This window comes from Choloepus didactylus, chromosome 1 (assembly GCF_015220235.1).
Source record: "Choloepus didactylus isolate mChoDid1 chromosome 1, mChoDid1.pri, whole genome shotgun sequence".
Taxonomy (NCBI): Eukaryota; Metazoa; Chordata; class Mammalia; order Pilosa; family Megalonychidae; genus Choloepus; species Choloepus didactylus.
The window spans coordinates 187,000,351-187,013,104 of record NC_051307.1 but is presented as its reverse complement, the minus strand read 5'-3'; the positions used below and the strand labels follow the sequence as shown (position 1 = coordinate 187,013,104).

The following is a 12,754-nucleotide window of genomic DNA, read 5'->3' as shown; positions in this document are numbered from 1 at the left end:
TGAGATCTTTTCACTGTAACCAATGTTTGGTTTTCCTTGCCATTAAGATCTCCTTTTTAATTCAACTGCATGGGCCACTGCCCCTAACCAATGCATCTGACAAATGACTGCAGTAGAGAGGTCGTCTCCCAATCCACACTAATGTCTTTGTTTTAGTCTGATTTTAAAGGAGAGGAACAAAGTGTCGGTATACTGCTTTTGTTCCTTTTCATTTTGTCTCTGTGCCCCAGATTCCTTCACTGGTTATCCATAGAATACATTAGTATGTGCAGTTAATCCACTTGCAGGAAAGAAACCCTGTTAACTTAGTTTTGTTCTTTTTCTCCCAAGTTTATTTAACCATGAGATTCCCTCCCCTCCCTCCACATCCCAACCCACAAAAATAATTATAAAATATCACCCAGAACTATTTTTTTATACAGAATGGTGCACAAGAGGAAAGGTTGAGGGTACACAATTCTGGATGGTCAATAAGGAAAGCATAGTCCCCAACACATCTCCCACTTGCTCAGAGAAAAACATTTACCCTGAACTTGAGAGTGGACTCTGGTGGAGACTCAAACACAGAGCTTCAAAGGGATCTGAAAGACAAGCTTTCAGAGTAGGAATCATCATAGCAATCACAGAGCAGCTTTAAGTGCAAATGGACATATCTAAGTCAACCACAAGAAGTATGTTAAGCCATGTTTTATGTTATTGCTATTGTTTTGATTTTTAAAGAACGGCACATAAGAAGTATTTGGGAATTCTCGTCAAACTTCTAAATCTAGATCATACAAAGTGCTTTGTCTCCAAAAATACAAATATCAGTATGATAATACTGAAGATCCGAGATGAGTTCAGTCTTCCATAGAGGCCTCAGTGGTAAGCACAACCTCTCCCCTGCACCTCTCTTTTATCTCTACATTGATTTCTACCAATTTATCTTAAGTCTCCCTTCTCCCTGTAGACCCAGGTCACTTTCAATCCCCATATTCTTTCCACCCTTAATCACACAAGCCATCCCAATCTTGTCATAAGCTCTTATTGACTCAGGTGATGGGGCAGGATACAAAGAGCACCCAGCATCACTTTCCTGCTCTACTACTCTCTTGGGTGTGTGACACAATTTTTCAGACACTCAATTTTCTCTTCCTTAAAACAGGATTATGACAGTAAAAATCAGTTGACATATAACTGCCCCTTAATAAATGTTAGCTCACTCTAGAATCCTCTTCCCTCCATAATTACACCATATTTATTTTCAAAACTTCCATTCCACCTTCTCTGTTTGTGCCAATGCAGATATTGAATTTGCTTCCAAAGGCTTTATGCCTTTCCTTGCCTCTTATTTTTGCCAACTCTACTATTCATTTCTTTCTTTCTCTACTCCTTTTATCACCATTTTCTCTTCAAGACCTGTCTTCCTCTCTCTTTTGTTTCAATTCCTATATGTTTCCTTATATCCTTTATTTTACTCACGTTGGTTTTAAGTGTTTTCTCTTCACTTTGTGATTCTGGCAATTTATCTCCTTTCCTAATTCTCCTGGTTGTATTGTTCACCCACATCCCTTTTACCAGGTTGGGGCACCCATCTACCCAGCTGTTGTGTGTGTGAACTGCTAACAGCTCACAGCTACAACCTTCTGAAAATTGCCCGCTGCTAACAGAAACTGCCTCACCTGGACAGGGCTTACCTCAGACGGCGCCTGAAACCAATGACTGGATAATGCAGGGTACAAAAGACAAGTCTTTTACCTCAAGATGGGACAACTCTGCGGTGGCACTCACAGACCTCCTAGTGGATCAGATTAGTGCTACATTTCAGCTGTACCCATGCCTTTGTCTCGTTAATCCTATCTATCAAGTGCCTCACAATTCTTCCAGCTTCTACCCATTACTCAATTCTAAAGCTGTTACCACATTTTAAGTATTTGTAGTAGCTGTCCTCCACTTTCTGATACGAAAAACTGCCTTTGTTTCCCAGCTGCTAGGATAAATACCACACAAGTGTTGGTTTAAAGAACAGGAATTTATTGGCTCATAATTTTCAGAACTTTAGAAATCCAAAACTGAGACATCAACAAGGCAATGCTTTCTTCCTGAAGACTACGTTGTTCTGGTGCCGGCTGCTAGTGATCCTTGGGTTCCTTGGCTTTTCCCATCACACAGTGATGTCCTGTCTTTTCTCTTCAAGGTCCTGCTGACTTCCAACTTTCAGCTCTTGTTTTTTTCCATATATGTTTGCATTTCATTCTGCTTATAAAGGAGTCCAGTAATCTGGATTAAAGCATAACCTGATTCAATTGGCAACAACTTAACTAAAAATAACGTCTTCAAAATGTCCTGTTTACAATGGCTTCACATTCACTGAAATTGGATTAAGATTAAGAACATGTTTCTCCCTGCCCCTACATAATTCAACCTTCTATATCCTGTTCCCTCATTTCTTTACAGGTTTCAATGAAATCACTTATTCAATAACTCAATTGTATAAAAGTCCCTGTATCAGATTGTTTTTACAGAACTTGAACAAACACTCCCCTTCAACTTTTCTCCCTCATTAACACTTCCCCCTTCACTTTCAAAATTGTATTTGGTTCTCTATCTTTGATCTTACAAATGATAGAATATATACTCATTTTCTCCAGAGACCAAGGACAAAATAGATCATTTTTCTTTGGAGATTTTCTCTCTTGAAGCCTTTCTACAATTTATAGGCACCTCTGAAATGTCCCAGGCTTACCAAGCTATTCTAGCAGTTAATCTCTGTTCAACCAGCAAAATACAGATAAAGTTTAATTAACAAGACACATAACCAATGTAAGATCCCAAAATGCTTTCCAGTCTAAATATGCTAACTCTGTTAGCCATCTGCATAACCCCTTGATCATATATGGTCACTAGGGGGAAGAGAATCTGCCTGACATGTGCCTCAGCCATCTGTGCCCCTTCTGGCACCAACAGTCCACAAACTCCTGGGTCTCAATTCTCCAACAGACCCTCAGTCAGTAGCTCTTCTTTGTGCCTCTCTATCTATACAGGATCTGGTCTCTCTTGGATACTCCATAGCAAAAAGGTTCTATTTTCAGGTATGTTTGGGAAACCATGTACACCAGATTCTACCATTGGAGACCCCCTCAATTACTCCATAAATGATCAAATTGTAGGCAATGCACTCTTAATACTCATAAGATAGGTGAAGTGGGGATGTGGGGGCTAGAGGCCCAGACTCTAAGTTTTTCTATGGCCTTTGATGTGTTTCACCAATTTTTCACTGTCCAATTCATTTACTGAACTCAGCATCATCTCAGGCTTGGCCTACTGTTTCCTGTGCTATAGCCTGGGTCTGTGAGGGTCAAGTCTCTGTGGACTTCTGAAAACCTTCTCTGAGTAAAAACCTCTCTTCTCTAGGAAAGACTGTACAAAAATTGACCCAGATTACTTTTAAAATAAATGAGCTGAAATTGTCACCCTTAAGTGTTTGAGGAGGTGATACATTTACCTGTGATCATGCAGCTCATTTGCATTCAGGCTATAGCACACCTTCCCCCTTGCAGAGAATAAATGTAAAACTTATTTTCTTTCACCTTTGTTTAATTAATAGGAACACTTCTTTCACCTATGGTTAATTAATAAGAACACTTTTACCAACTCTGGGAAGTTGCTGAGCTCTTGAGTTGCTTTGACTCTTCTTAACTGTGTGACTACAATGAGCATATATGCAAGAAGGTTAAATGGGCTGAAATATGGCATAAGAGACAGTTAATGAAGAATAGGGTTTACAGGCCTAGCTGTTTCTCCTAACCTTCTTGAATAGTAAGTACAGGTTTGCACATCTCTGAGATCCCTTGCTTTTCTGTAAAAGGTTGGAGTGGGCTTGGCAGAACGACCTCATATCGGCAACAGAACCAAAGTGAAAGTGTAAATTTCTACTCCCTATTATGAATGAAGCTCCAGAAGCCAGGACTCTATCATCATAGTTCTGCAAATTTGGGAGCTTTGTCAATTCCCTCCACTCCATGCAGTTGAAATGAGGAGATTATACTCTGTCACATCAGGAAATAAAATCACCTTTGTACTGCAACCTATTTACACACATGATATTGACTTGCCTAGATGGATGTGAAGAGTTGTCTTGTTCATAAGGAAGCTTCAGATGATTTTAACATCATAGTTTGTGTGTCTGGTATGTTCCTACATTTTGCATGTGAATAGCTATGATTTGGTTTTCAGTTATAAAGGAATAAATTCTATTTAAAAAATTAAACATTTAATAAATGCATGAATAAAATAGTTATATTTAGTTATGAAAAAAATGAGACCTTGGGGGAAGACAATGGTTTCTTAAATATGTAGAAGACTGACATATGTCTAGAGAGCAGGAATAATCCAAAATTTGGAAGTTGCTATAAAATCTATTCCTATTCATTGTCATTTAGTGTCCTATAAAAGAGATGAATGGCTTTATAATTACTGAATTCCTCATTACCAAAAGTAAACAGGAGCTGGATGCCATCTTACAAAAGCAATTTTAGCATGAAAGTTAAACTTAGATCCATTGTAATGTTGAAATTCTGTGATTCCAAGCTTGTGCAACAAGCCCAAGACTAGCGTTGAGGCAGCAGACCTCAACGTGACCCAAGATCTGAACAAAGGTTCTAACAACTGTGATTGGACTATTTTCAAATACTAATTTTCTTCCTGTAATGATCAAGGCAAATGAGGATGACACTGTCTGAGTTGTCTTTGTTATGTGGCAGTTAAAATACAGAATTTGGAGCAATACATTCTTTAGCTTTTTTAGAGACTGTACTTTTCAGGTTGCAACTCTGTTCAGCTGGAGCTCCCATGTTCACCTACCTTTGGCAATAGGCCACAATTGTTGATAAATCCTCTGAAAAGTATTCTGAATGACAACCAATACTTGGTTGCTACTCCTTTCCATCTTCTTATCAAAATTGGTTACGGTATAAATTTATAAGAAAATAGCGTCACAAAAGCTATTTTTTGGATCTACTTTGTATTTTTACTAAGAAATAATGTAACTGCAAGTATTTACATGGTTTGGAACAAAGCTGTGTATCATGGAGTATGCATTAAACCAGCTATGTAGGCAGACTATTCCCATGCTGTCATTCAACCCACCTTCACTCCTTTGTTTGTTCCCATTCTCACCAGCATAATTCATCATTCAACCTACTCTCTTCTTCATTATTATTTTGGAGTATTTAGTGGACTTCAAATGAGATTCTACTCTCCCAGCTGGATGTATCTATTAAGCAATGGATTCTATCAACTTGGACTAAACCTAGAGAGCAAAGATTGTATAAATAGCAGTAGAAGAGAAGTAGAAGGCTCTCAGGGCACCCACAGCTCTCCAATACAATTTGAGAAGATACAAATTGCAATGATGATACAATCTTTGCTCTCAAAAGAACTTATGAAAGAATTACTACTTAGTAGGAGTTAGGTTCTAAATTAAGAACACATGGTTTGAATTTTCTATCTTCACAATTAATCCTGAAAACACTACTGCTCTGCAATCTTAAAAATTAGAACCCACAACTTGTTGAAATACTCAACCTTTGAGAAGCATGTGGGACCCGAGACCAAAGTCTAGGATTTCAGATTCACATCTCCCATCTCAGCACATACAGGGTGTGCTAAGGAGAGTGGAGGGGGAGCTGCCTGCGCTATTTATTTATCTCTTTTCTACCTTTTTCCTTTTTTCATTTAGGAGCAAATATTTATATTCAGTAATTGCAAAAATAATGTAACTTTATAATCTTTTAAATAATTTAATAGCAAACAAGTTATCTGCTTTAAAAATAACAAACAATACATCAGTACTCATGTATAAAAATTCTCTAACTTGCCTCTTTTTCTTCCCACTTCTTGTGTCCATCAATCACCATTTAATTAAATTTGCATGAGGCATCTTTCCTGACCACTATGTGATTTACTCTGTTTCTTTACCTTTTTTTTTTCATTGCACTTAATTCTGCCTGGCATTATTTTGTATGTGTGTCCATCTGTTTGACTTTTGTCTGTCCCTCCATAAAGAATGTAAACTTTTTGAGGCAAAGGATTTTGTCAGTTTTGCTTGCTACTTATTCCTAATTCTCAAAAATACATATTGGTACATAGTAAACAATAAATATTGGGAAGAAGGGTAAGAAGAAAGTAGGGATGGAGGTAAGAAGGGAAGGAGAAAAGGAAGGAGCAAGAAACAGAAAGGTTAGGTAAACCCATGCACAGTTAGCGGCTTCACCGTGGCCCCAGCTCCTTCTGCAGGTGGTAGCTCTAGATGGTGCGCTTAGGCCTGGCTTTGCATGGACCCAACAGGCCAGCTGGGCCCCACGTCCTGACACGCCACATAACCAGCACCTGGCCTGTGACACAAACCTGCCGGGTGATTCACTTTTCGTGAAGCTGCAGGCAGGGGTCAGAGCCCGATGCTCTTCCAGTGAAAAGGCCATTTGCCTCGGTACTGCCGCTCACCTGGACCCGGCCAGCAGCATCATCATGGGCTTCGTGGACAGCTGCAGCTGCCTCTGGACCAAGTACATGAACCGCCTCACCATCCACAACAAGGAGGTGTTGTATGAGCTCATCAAGAACCCGGGAACCGCCACCCTCCTCATCGCCATCTCCAACCAGCAGTCCTGCATGGATGACCCTCATCTCTGTGGGATCCTGAAACTCCACCACACCTGCAACTTGAAGTTGATGTGCTGGACCACCGTGGCTGCAAACAACTGCTTCTCCAAGGAGCCGCACTCGCAGTTACTCAGCTTGGGCAAGTGTGTGACCGTGTGCTGAGGAAATGATGTCTATCAGAGGTAACAGACTTCATTTTGGAGAAGCTCAACCACAGTGACTGAGTGCACATCTTCCCAGAAGAAAAAGTGAACCTGAGCTCCTGGTTGCTGCCCCTCAAGTGGGGAATCAAGCGCCTGATTGCCAAGTGTCATCTCAACCCTATTATTCTTCTGCTGTGGTAAACTGGAATGAAGGACATCCTTCTTAACAACCCACCTTACTACTCCGCTTAGGACAGAAAATCACCGTGTTCATCTGGAAGCCCTTCAGCGCCTTGCCTGTGGTCAAGCGACTCTGGGTGGATAACACGCCAGCTGTGGAAATGTGCAAGGCCCTGACGGACTTCATTCAGGAGGAATTCCAGCACCTGAACACCCAGGCTGAGCATCTCCACAACCACTTCCAGCTCACTAGATAGGTGGGAAAGAGACAGCTGTCTCACCCCAGACCTAGGATGTCCATGCTGCCTTATGGATTCCTGCTGGCACAAAGCTAGGGCGGGGACTGGGGCTGGAGTAATGCTTTTAGCTCAGATAGGTCTTTAGACCTATCTGTCACCCTCGTGGGCCTCTCTTAGTTGGTGAGCCTTCCAGCTTCATTGTTCCTCAGTTATAAGAGCCTCTGCTGCTCCACCCACTTTGCCAAGAAGGGAGGTAGTTTAGGCAGGGGCCTCTTTCCCCCTTTCCTTCAAAAGCAGATTCCTTCATTTTGCAGATGAGGCAGAGTGAGGCTAATGAACTTGCTTCAAAACCCAAAGTGGCAAGGTACTTGCAAGAGCCCTGAGTGCTAAGAAGCTGTCAGATCTACATGTGAGGTGCTAGGTTCACAGTCTCCAAGGGGCCCAACAAACCACCAGAAGCAGTAGAGCTGTGATCAGGAGACCAGCAAGGTGGAAGTGGGACACCTATAATTAAGCTGGGGACTGGGGTGGGGGTGGGGGGTTGAGGGTTATTGGTGCCCCTTGGCTCCTAACAGAAGCAAAAGCAAATCCTCTTTAGAGAAAAGCATCCTCAGATTGAGTCCCCAGTTTTTCAATTGATTAAGATGGACCAAAAAAGACCTCACAAAGATCAGCAAAAACATAAGTAAACAAACCACTGTCCGTGAGTCGGCAAAACAACAACAGGTTGAAACCCTTGGGGACTTCCAACACTGACATGATCAGACAGAGTATTAAACAGTACTATGATAGAAATGTTGGAAGAAAGAAAAGAATGGGATCACACAAATGAGCCAGCAACAAGAGAAAATTTAAAAATTACCAGGATTTCAGCTGTGTGAGTCTATGATTATTTCAAAACAAAAAGCTTTAAAAATTGACCAGGAGAAAAAATTAAATCATTTAGGGGAAAAAAGAAACACTTGTAATTAAATATAGGTAATGACAGATTATGGACCAGTTTGCACCAATGGTCCACGTGTAAGATCCCTTTTTCAGGTTTATACTTTCTATCAATTTGAAGTATCAACTACATTTCATGATGAACTCTTGAATGTTCTTGTATTTTTATGACAGGCTACTTGTCTCCATAAATATTATGTATTGTTTTGCAGGTTTTTTAACTTCATATAGATGATATTGTACCGTATAGATGCTTTTACAAATTTATGCTTTTTATCTCAATATGTTCAGAGACTTCTCTATGTTGATAAATGTACCTCTAGTACAAGGTTGAACCATATGAAACTGAAATATCTGCTGCCAAAAAACAGTTGAATACGAGCAATTTTATATAGTTCAACCCAATACTTTCATTTTAACTACTGTATAGGTTTTCATATGAACATAACACAGATTATACATGTTCCTGTGGAAAACCTATTATTTTGTTTCTAATGTCATAAACAACATTTTTATACATGTCCCCTATGCACATGTTGGTTTTATAAATATATCCAGAAATGGAATTGCTGGGTCATAAAGCCAAATTGCTGTCCAAAGTAGCTGTAATAATTTGCACTCCTACCCACTGCTCCTCTTTGTGATAGATTTGATAAAGAACCAAACGAAACTTAAAGAAATGGAAAACAGAAATGAGATTTTAAAAAAAAAACATTCTATTAAGGAGATAACCTAGATGAAATAGACAAATTCACAGAATGACACCTACCAAACTGAAACAAGAAAAAAATTACTAAGCTACCAAAACTGACTCAAGAAAAAATTAAAATTTGAATAGATCTACAACAAATAAGAGATTGAATTAGTATTCAAAAAACTTCCCACAAAGAACCTCTCAGGCACACATGGCTTTACTGGTGAATTCTACCATATGTTTAAGAATTAACACCAATTCTTCAGATACTCTTCTAAAAAAAATATAAGGAGCGGTAACGCTTCCCAAATCATTCTATGAAGCCAGTATTTATTCAAAAACAAGAGAAAAATCATAAGAAAACTATAAACTAATCAATATCCCTTAATGAATATAGATGCAAAAATCCTCAGCTAAAAATATGAGCAAACAGAACCCAGCAACATTTAAAATGTATTTTATACCATGGCCAAGTGGGATTTATCCCAGGAGTACAAGATAGGTTTGACATATGAAAATCAATCAATTTAACACATCACATTGATAGAATAAAGGGCACAAATCACATGATCATTTCAATAGATGTAGAAAAAGCATTTAATAAACACCCTTTCAAAAAGAAAATACTCAACAAACTAGGAATGGAAGGGAATTTCCTCAAACTGACAAAGACCATCTATGAAAAACTCACCGCAGCATCACTCTTAGTGGTATAAGACTGACTGTTTTTCCCCTAAGATCAGGAACAAAACAAGAATATCCATTCTTACCAATTCTATTCAACATTGTACTGGAAGTCCCTGTCAGGGCAATTAAGCAAGAAAAAGAGATAAAAAGCATACATATTGGAAATGAAAAAGTAAAACTATCTCTATTTGCAGATGGCATGATCCTATATAGAGAAAGATCCTAAGAAGGAACAATAAAACTACTATAATTAGCAAACAAGTTCAAGAAGGTAGCAGGAAACAAGATCAACACACAAAAATAAATTACATTGAAATAAAAATTTAGCAATGAAAAATCTGAAAATTAAATTAAGAAAACAATTCTATTTACAATAGCATCATAAAGAATAAAATACTTAAGAATATATTTAACAAAAGAAATTAAAGACTTGTACCCTGAAAGCTACAAAACAAGGTTGAAAAAACTAAAGAAAACATAAATAAATAGGGATATATCCCATGTTTATGGATCAGAAGACTTAACATTGATTAAATGGCATTACTCCCCATATTGACCTACAGACTCAAATAAAATCCCTATCAAAACTACAGCTGCCGCTTTAGCAGAAATTAACAAACTAATTTTAAATTCATATGAAAATGCAAAGGATCCAGAGTAGCCAAAACAATATTGAAAAAGAAGAACAGAGCTGGAGGGCTCATTCACTTTCCAATTTCAAAACTTAGTACAAAGCTGCAGTAATCAAGATAGGGGCATAATGGTATAGGAATAACCATATAGATCAATTGAATAGAATTGGAAGTCCAGAAATAACCTCTTACATTTATGGCCAATTGATTTCAATGTGGGTGACAAGGCAATTTAATGGGGAAAGAATAGTCTTTTCAACAAATGGTGGTCAGGTAACTGGATAGCCACACACTAAATACAAAAGTAATACAAAATGGATAATAGAACCAAATGTAAGGACTAAAACTATAAACATCCTAAAAAAGGTATAGATATAAAGGTATTGATATATAAAGGTATTGAGATTTTTTAAAAACATTCTATTAAGGAAATAACCTAGGTGAAATGGACAAATTCCCAGAATGACACCTATCAAACTGAAACAGGAAAAAAAGAAAAAAATCACTAAACTACCAAAACTGACTCAAGAAAAAATTAAAATTTGAATAGATCTGTAACAAATAAGAGATTGAATTAGTATTCAAAAACCTTCCCACAAAGAACCTCTCAGGTACACATGGCTTTACTGGTGAATTCTAACAATACCTTATATTAGGTAAATTTTCTTAAATATGACAAGAAAAGTAAAAGCAACAAAAGAAACTGCACTTCATTACACTTAAAACTTTTGTGCCTCAAAGGCCAGTATCAAGAAAGTGAAAAGACAAACTGCAAAAAGGTAGAAATACTGTAAATCATATTTGATAAGGGATTTATATCCATATTATGCAAAGAAATTTTACAACTCTACAATAAAAATATAAATAGCCCAATTAAAAATGGGTGAAAGATTTGAATATATGTTTCTTAAAAGAAGATATTGAAATTACCAATAAAACATGAAAAGGTGTTCAACTTCATTAATCACTAGGGGGAATGCAAACCAAAACCAGAATAAGATACTACCTATGCACATTACATTAAAACAAAAAAGATAGGTAATAACAAGTGTTGTTGAGGATGTGAAGAAATTGGATCCCTCATATTTGCTGGTAGGGTTGTAAAATGGTGGAATCACTTAAGAAACCAATTTGTTAGCTCCTCATAAAGTTAAGCACAGAGCCCCATAAATCCTAGAACTCCCACTCCTAGGCATATACCCAAGAGAAATGAAAATATATGTCAATGCAGAAACATATATATGAATTTTCATAGCACATGAAACTATTGCACAAAACATGCAATATTGAATATTGTACCACATACCCAGGGCAAGACACAGAAGAAGAAGAGCAGAGAAAATCTAAACAGGTAAACACGGGCTATTCTAAAGGCCCAGAATAAGTTGGACCATGTGTAAAAGAAGAGCCTTAACATAAAACCAATCAACAATAAATCCTTAGACAAGAGGAAGAAACTGACCTTCAGAGTTAACTTATCAAAATAATCAGATGCCCAGACATCAGCAAAAATTAAAAGTCATACTAAGAAACAGGAAGATATAGCTCATTCAACAGTATAAATTAAATATTCAGAGGAGACACGGAACTTAGAACTACTAATCAAAGAAGTTCAAACAAATCTCCTAAATCATGTCAAGGAGACGAAGGAAAATACGGGTATGAGATAAAGATATTAAGAAGACAATGTGTGAGCATAAAGAAGAATTTGAAAATTTAAAAAGGAACATAAAAGAAATTATGGAGATGAAAGGCACAATAATGGAGATAAAAAATGTACTAGAGGCATACAACAGCAGATCTTAACAGGTAGAAAAAAGATTTGTAAACTAGAAGATAGGACAATCAAAATCATACAGTCGGAAGAACTGAGAAAAAAGAATAGAAAAAAAATTGAGCAGTGTTTCAGGAATCTGAGTAACAGCATGAAGTACACAAACATGTGCATCATGGGTATCCCAGAAAGAAAAGAGAAGGGAAAAGAGGCAGAAAGAATATTTGAGGAAAAGATGGATGAAAATTTCCCAATGCTTATGAAAGACAAATATACATGTCCAAGAAGAACAATGTACTCCCACAGACTAAATCCTAGTAGACCTTCTCTGAGGCACGTGCTAATCAGAATGTCAAATTCCATATAAAGAGAGAATTCTGAAAGCAAGAGAAAAGCAATTTATCACATACAAGGACTCCTCAATAAGATTAACCCCTGATTTCTCATCAGAAATCATGGAGGTGAAAAGGCCTTAAGTAGTTTTAAGGTACTGAAAGAGAAAAACTTCCAGGCAAAAATTATTTACCTGGCAAAACTGTCCTTCATAAATGAGGGAGAGTTTAAATATTCACAGATAACAGAAATTGAGAGAGTTCATCATCAAAAGACCTGCCCTACAACATGACTCCCAGGGGTGTAAATCTTTCTGGCAATGTGGGACATGACATCATGGGATTGAGAAAGTCTTCATGACCAAAAGGGGAAACAGAAAATAAAGTTTCAGTGGCTGAGAGATTTCAAATGGAGTTGAGAGGTCACTCTGGAGGTTATTCTTATGTACTATATAGATATCCCTTTTTATTTTTAGTGTATTGGAATAG

General features: G+C 37.6%; 1 pseudogene; it reads left to right on the top strand.

The window, feature by feature from the left end:
* Positions 1-6,457: 6,457 nt before the first annotated feature.
* Positions 6,458-7,222, top strand: LOC119528034 (annotated as a pseudogene).
* Positions 7,223-12,754: the final 5,532 nt, after the last annotated feature.